This window comes from Branchiostoma floridae, chromosome 3 (assembly GCF_000003815.2).
Source record: "Branchiostoma floridae strain S238N-H82 chromosome 3, Bfl_VNyyK, whole genome shotgun sequence".
Taxonomy (NCBI): Eukaryota; Metazoa; Chordata; class Leptocardii; order Amphioxiformes; family Branchiostomatidae; genus Branchiostoma; species Branchiostoma floridae.
In genome coordinates this window covers 22,743,005-22,750,504 of record NC_049981.1, presented here as the reverse complement: position 1 = coordinate 22,750,504, position 7,500 = coordinate 22,743,005, and the positions used below count along the sequence as shown (strand labels likewise).

The window sequence follows — 7,500 nt, the reverse complement described above, 5'->3', positions numbered from 1 at the left end:
ACTCTCTTTAGAGTAATCCAAACTTCTGACTTAACTAGCACCAACACCAAATTCAACAATCATCCAAGGAATAGATATAACAGTGTTAGTTTTCCTTCAACTATACGTAGATTTAAACTCACCATGATCAAAAGCCAGTAGAGGACAAACAACGTCTGGATTGAATACAGTAGGTTTCGGACAGATGAAGTAGATTTGGAAGATATAGTTGATATCCTTTCCACACATCCACGATCAGTGTATAGAGGCGGTACCCATCTCTGTTTCTATAGCCCTTGGGCCACACAGCTGTGAAGGGCACAGACAATACTGTAGCAGGGGGATAGCCCACTGGTAATATTGCTGGAGGAGATATCCCAATGTCTTATAAAAGTGAAACAAACAGAATACAACATGTTTTTCGTATCAAATTATTCACTATCAAAGATCACGTACACAACGATATGGAAACAGTTCGTTCGAAGAAGTCAAATTTCTGTAATGTAATTCGCCCTTTGTATTGGCACCGTCCCATCCTTTGAAAATGTTTAATGTCATTTCCTACGTGCTTCTCTTATGTATTTGAATAGGAGAAAAATTTGCATTCTATCCAAAGCACTCGAACTCAAAGGCATTTAGTATCGTACGCAGGAGCAAATTGACAAGTTAGTCTGATGAGCGGTTTTAGTTCAGTTCTTTTGAGTATGTGCTTATATAAGAATATTTATACACAGGAACTGTAGTATGTGCTTATATAAGAATATTTATACACAGGAACTGTACATGTGCAAGGGCAAGTGACAGCATATCAAATGTTATCGTAGCCATCCTTCCTCTGCCTGACCTCACGAGGGGACCTTTGACCTAAAGGTCAGAAAGAACACGAGTCGAGCCGCCTGCTCCTAAGCGATCCTGCTCCCCCCACCCGTCAAACGCGCGAAAGTAACACCATATGAACGTGTCAATGAGCATGTAGCCTCAAGGTTATGTTCACCAACCCTGAGTTATTTTTCATCCCGCTCGAAAATTTCGCATAAGCTCTTTCAAGGTCAAATGTCAGGCGTTTCCATTTAGGCGTGATAAATATATCAGAGCAAAGTTTGCGTACCATGCAAATGTTTCTCACCCGCCTCTCAGTTGACCGCAGACTGAAAAGGGCAGCGATCGGCAGAGAAATGGGATTCAGTGCGGCAGAGTGCGCCGAGGTTATGAAAACTTAAACCTGTGGTCACCTTGTTGAGGGTCGCTGGGCACTGTTGCAACCTTTGGACACTTTAAAATGCAATTACGAACTTTGCATTCCCGACTTAAGCCCTGCCATCTCCAAGCCGTGGACTATACCTTATTACATGCATTCCCATGCACTCCAAACTTGTCATAGATATTTTTTTCAAATGTTGATAGCTTTGATTATGTGTGAATTAGCGACAATTTCCTTCACTGTCTGCGACTGCTTGGGTACTGAACAACTTGGTTGTTTGGGTCGTCTCTTTGATGATATACTGTGTGTTAATGTGACGTCATTGATGTGTCCGCCGCCATGGTGGCGTCCCTATTTTCATTTCAGTGAATCAGATCTCAAGCGATTTCTGAAATATCAAACTTTGACCTATCAAATAACTTCTACAGAACACCAGGAGGACTCTTGCAGATACGATAAAAGCCAGTTAATTGCACAACGGATCAATACACACTTTCTTTTAACTGCACAGAATCCCCAAACCCAGAACTGGTGCGGACCAGTGAGATAACTTTATTACTGCACCAGCCAGATATTTGCACGATATTCACTGGCAAATAGGCCGTGCAATTAAGCGGCTTCTACTAATATATGGAATATGCTGTGTACGCTTGAGCTACTGAAATGAAAATGGCGATCAACACCTGCATATCACTGAAATGGGAAGTGAAAGAAAGCGCTTTACACTCGGTAAGGTCACACACCTGCTGACGCGTACAGGAAGAGACTCGGTGTGATCTAATACTCTTCGTCGATCCTGCCATTCACGGTCACATCTACAACCGCGCTAGCAATGTCACTTTTGAATACACCGGATATAACATTACCGTACGACTCGCTTGAGCCGGACAATACATGGCTTTCTCTTTCAATGAAAGTGTAGAAAGATAAGACTAGGGATGTGAAACGACACTTAATCAGAGTAATCTGTACGTAGATGATGGTAGATGATGCGTAAGATGATACGTAAAGTCAAGAGGAAAATAAGATCCCAGACAGCAAGCGGATAGCGCTACAGGGTATTTTAGTACGTTGGATAAATAAGATGTATTTAATAACTAAAACAATTCCTTTACTTATTTTTGAAAAACTCCCACACAACATTAGAAAATGACTCATCACAAGTTGTGGCAATCCTCTGACGCGCTGTGATCTTCGATATGTGTGACGTCATAAACGGGTTGAATGTCCCCGGAAGTCGATACTTACCGCTGTCCCAGTAAAACGTGGGTTGGAGGGTCCTGAAAAAAACTTTTTCTCAGTTTCAAAGGCTGAGGGATGGAAAAGAACTACCTTGAAAAAGAATATATATGACCACGCTGCCGGTTATATAGACATAACTGGATTATCATGTAATGTTGATACAACTTCAACACTTTAGATAGTGAATTGCATATTACTTTTCTTGTACGAAAAACATTTTTCACGTTTCTTATTCTATCTATAGTGCTGTATTTTTTTAATATCATAACGCTATCAAAAACTGAGTTCTTAAGGCAAAGCATGGAGCTATGTTACCAATGTCATCTGAACAAAATTACAGTACTTTCATAGTTCACCAAAGGCAGGTGTATACGTGGTAACTATGGTTGTAATATTAGTGCTGATGGAAGGATATTTATGAAAGATTTGTGGTTATTTGTGATTGATAAAACGACAGGAGTTATTGGGAAGTCCTCCTGCTGACCCAGTTCGTGCTGTGGAGGAATGTCTCCGACGTGTTATGGGTCCCTGATGTCACATCGTCCTGTAAATTGACAATTTCTTTTAATGTTCCGTTCCCACTCGGGGATGCCAGCTAATAATGTGGGTCAATATGTACTCATGCAGGTGACCCGGGCTCTCTCGACAAATGAGTCCGAACCGTGACAGAGACAAACGTTACGCGGGGTAACAAATGGACGCGCCCGATGACGAATGGCAACTATCGCGGGGAATCCGACGTGGTCATCACCGACGAAGAGGTGGAGACCTTTCCCTAAGACTCTTGCCCTTGGGAAATACGAACTACAGTTTGCTGACATTCTCCAAGTTTGATGACTGCGGGAAAGAGTAAAGGTAGAGAGATGAAGAAGCGGTTAGAAGACCATCGTTCCCAGACTTGGCGGCGACAAGCCTAGAAAGGGGTGATTTGATTATGCATATCTTGTCAGACCCCCATTACCGTAGCTACATTCACCTCTCAACCTAGTTTATTGAACCTATCCGGGCATAAATGTTCAATAAATGCCAACTCGCTAATTATTTATGCCGCAGGCCAAAGCTGACGATACACTTTTGATAAATCAATTTCATACATAAGGGTCCTTACGCCGTTTTAATGATGTATGTGAGATCTATGTTAGATTATATCAACAAGCTATCAGTATCAGCGTAACTGAGCATCCTGACATGTGGATATTGTATACATACGTAAAATTTAATCCAGTGGATTAAAGTATGAGTTAAATCGATGTAAATCGAGCTTTTGCAAGCAATTTTTGACCCTCGCCCCCGGTCACGTTACCGCGTCATCGATCAAAGTAAAAGAGCTGCGCACAGACATCCGTTATGAGTATATAGGTCAATGGAAGGTTTGAAATATTTAAAGTCACACATAGTTAACATGCTTGGAACCAAGAGCATCACGTCTGGTACATCAGGTAATATGAATTCTTCATCTAACCCGGCCACAGGGTTTATAGTACAGCACATGTAAATGATACTGCCTTAGGTGAACTGCTGTAGAAAAGACATTTGAGCTAATTAGAGTGAGTTGGACTTTCATGAACCTATGGCATTTTAGGAGAATGTATTTTTTTAAGTGCCTTGCTATATATAACATATAGTTAACTTACAGAATATCAACGTTTTTTTCGCGTTCAACATGTCATCTAGATATTGGCAGTTGGTTTCCTAGTTATAGCTCGGAAGATATTGATTCGAAACTATCTTTCAGATGAAACTGTAGGATGATAGTTATCATATATGCAACAAGAACGGGAGGGGACAGCAACAGTTGGATAACAAGCTCGATCCGTGTGCTTTATCTGGTTGCTAATAAAGATACTATTTTGTTGCATTGTTGTAGAGCAAGATTGTTTCAGAAGCATGAGTTGATACCCCAATCTCATTGGACTGGTGTCGAGAGTTCGTTTTTGGGTAGAAAAAAAATGTACGAGTGGGAGGTCATACTGTACGGTCATCAATCATTGCAAAGCGTAGAAGGAAAACAGTCATTTTTCATGATAATGAGTGGGCTATGGCAGCCCCTGGGTAACATCGCGATGATTAGTACATAATAATGACCAGTAATGGGTCTCGTAGGCATCCTAACCGCGGATACGTCTGGTTAAAGTCTGAGAGTAACTAACAAGGAATAGGGTCCGGGGCATTAGTAAGTGGTATTTACGTATGGTTGGCAGTCTCCTATGGGACTGTGGGGGCTTGTGTAAAGTGGGCGGTGATGGTGTGGGTCACAGCGTGGTAGAAAATGAGTACAAAAGAAGTCTCCGAGTCTTTCACTGTTATTTTTAGCGTTAGGTATTATTTGCGACAAATGTCGAGGGGGACTACTAACATCTGCGTCAATTAAACGTCATCAAAATAGCAGCCTTCATGTCTCGTTCAGTCTTCTCCAAGTCATGGCTCCATGTGGACGTCACTCTGTCTACAATTTTTTTTTTGTATGGAGCATTATTTAGGTTAGTTCAAGATAAATTTGAGGTGCCAAGTTGAATTACTAATTGAATAAAAGAAGGTGCGAAAAGTTTATCAACCATTTTAGTTCAGAGTAATGCATTCTAGCAGCTGCATTTGCTGAATAGTTTGTCTGGTGCCTTGAACTTCAAATATATCCCTCGCCTACGTTACGTTGTTACACGTGAAGTGCATGTTGATTAAACGGAATAAAATAACGAACAGACAATATGAGTCCTGACAAAATCAGAATAGAAGGCAAAGATGTTGACGAAAAGTAATAGCTGTAGTGGTGCGTCTGGAATTGGTCTGCGATAAAAAAAGAGGCCAGACGACTGTCTTTCAGCACCATGGAAAACCGCGTCACGCTAATTGCTGATATGATTGTAACCAATCAACAGCCATCTTTCAAATTAGATGCTAATTGCTTGTATTATTATAACCAATTAACATCCTTCAGGCTAGAAGCTAATTTCCGATATGGTTGTAACCATCAACAGCTTTTCTTCAAACTACATTTTAAATCAGAAACACAATAGATAATTGGACCCTCCAAAAAACAATGTATTGCATTGCATTGATGCGTGTAGTTGTTGCGTGTACAAAATTACCCCAAATGTATTTATTTTTGTGGCGTTTGAAAACTTCCTAGAAAACTTTCCCCACGTGCGTTCTGCGTACGTTTCTGTGACGCATTCCTCGTGAGATCATATCAGCAACCTTCCACCCGGTAATGAGAGTGTACAAGTTTACCGGCACGTCGCCCATTTCCGCACACTAAAACGACCAGTGGTATGTGGGACGCTTTGATCATCGTCATTAGCAAATACCTTTTTGAGCTAACGTCGTTTTGCTGTCAGACGTTTAGCTCTCCTGACGTGTGACGCATGTATGCTCCTTCATCTGTTAGTTACAGATGAGGCTATGTAGGTTTAAGGTCAAAACATCTGAGTGTATTGCCCTGGAAAAACAAATAAAGAAAAATTGAAAGTTTCCTCGTTTAAAAAACTACGTTTCCTTTTGAAAACTGCGATATTGTCGCTATTCAACACAACATCATTTGGTTGGATTTGTATCTTTGTTTTGCTCTTCCGTCTGAGAACAGCAGCTTCTAATAGACAGAAATCCGGAAAGCAGAAAAAATTACTGAACAGAATAATTCATTTTCTAGCCTTTTTATAGAAACGTTACCTCAAAATCGATCAGGAAAAAAACACATCTCGTGTTCATGACCTTTATTATGTGCGTTGTTAGTTGTGTAAATGTCACAGGTGCAATATTTACGAAACATTTTAAACTTTTTTTTTACTTCATACTCTTTGATTGCTCTTCCCGCAGATGCCGTGACCTGCAGGCGAGCCGCTTCTGACGGGGGGAATTCCCAGCGGCAATTTTGAACGATTTTTAATAACTAGGCGGACGTTCTTCGCCGGGGCGATGCCTGGATTTTCCCGCAAATTCGGCGCCAAATCAAGGTCCGTGAAATTCCTAAAGTCAACAAGAAAATTGATGGACACGGATATGGGAACTTATTATCCTTTGGCCTTTCCAATAGAAGTCAATCAAAGATGCTTGCTGAGAGGACGCTTGCAAACAGAATTGGCACATTTTTCCACATTGTTTAAATCGCTTTTTCACAACAACGTCGTCTCATTCTAGCCCCAGAAACAGAGATAAGGCTAAACACAGCTGCAGTGCACGGTTTGGTACCTTAAAACAAATTGGAAGTTCTCCCATAAACACAGCGTGTCGCCAAAACATCGTCTCCACATTACCAAAACAGGCAGAAACTGTTCCAACTCTATATACCCACTGTCTACAGTACAAGAAACGACAATAAGCATTCTGGACCAGGTACCGAAAACAAGGGCAAGGTCGAGGTTCCAAATAGCAAATATCGGCACAGAGGTTGCGTGGAGCGTGCCTGTACATCCAGTGGTTCTTCGCTGTGATTGAAGATATGTTTAGCATTAGGGAAGTGTTTTGCCCAAGAGGGCATGTAGGTGATCATGAGGTACTCTCCAAGCAGAGCTTAGGCTCCGGCTGTTTTTACGTTTTTTTTAGTCGTTTTTATCGGGCTTTCTATTTTTGGCTAGCGTACTTCAAGAAAAATGACAAAATAGAAAGCCCGATAAAAAAGACTAAGAAACGTTAAAAAAACAGCCGGAGCCTAACCTCTGCTTGGAGAGTAATCATGAGGGTCTGTACTGTCACAATGAGACTGGGGTGAGCTTTGCGAATGGACAACTTGAGCGCGTCCGTCAGGTCCAGTTAGGTGGCTTTCTTTATCCAAAGACAAGATAAGTTTTCCCAGAACTATCGTAGAGTGGAATACTGTTAGTATGCTATCACCAAGCACAGTAGGGGCATCATCTCTGGATAGTTTTAAAGAACGCTTGCAGATAGATGTGCAAAAGTTAGGTGTGACGGGTCCTTTAGTGCACTATAACCAGCTGCTGCCGCGCCGCGTGCCTTCGAAGCTGGTGTGTTACGCCGAAGGGCGGTTATGCCGGTGTGACAGCGATCTCGCTCCCCCGTGATCTCGCCCCCCCGGGGGCGAAATCACTAGCGATCCCCCCCCCCCCCCCCCCCCCAAAAAAAAA

The 7,500-nt window shown here is 41.8% G+C and overlaps 1 long non-coding RNA gene across 1 annotated transcript in view; it reads right to left on the bottom strand.

The window, feature by feature from the left end:
* The window catches only part of LOC118412484, a 57,448-nt gene that overhangs the window by 1,140 nt on the left and 48,808 nt on the right, over positions 1 to 7,500 (bottom strand). The window contains exon 2 of the long non-coding RNA XR_004830773.1: positions 123 to 288. This is a non-coding gene — a long non-coding RNA (uncharacterized LOC118412484). The remainder of the gene's footprint in view (positions 1 to 122; positions 289 to 7,500) is intronic.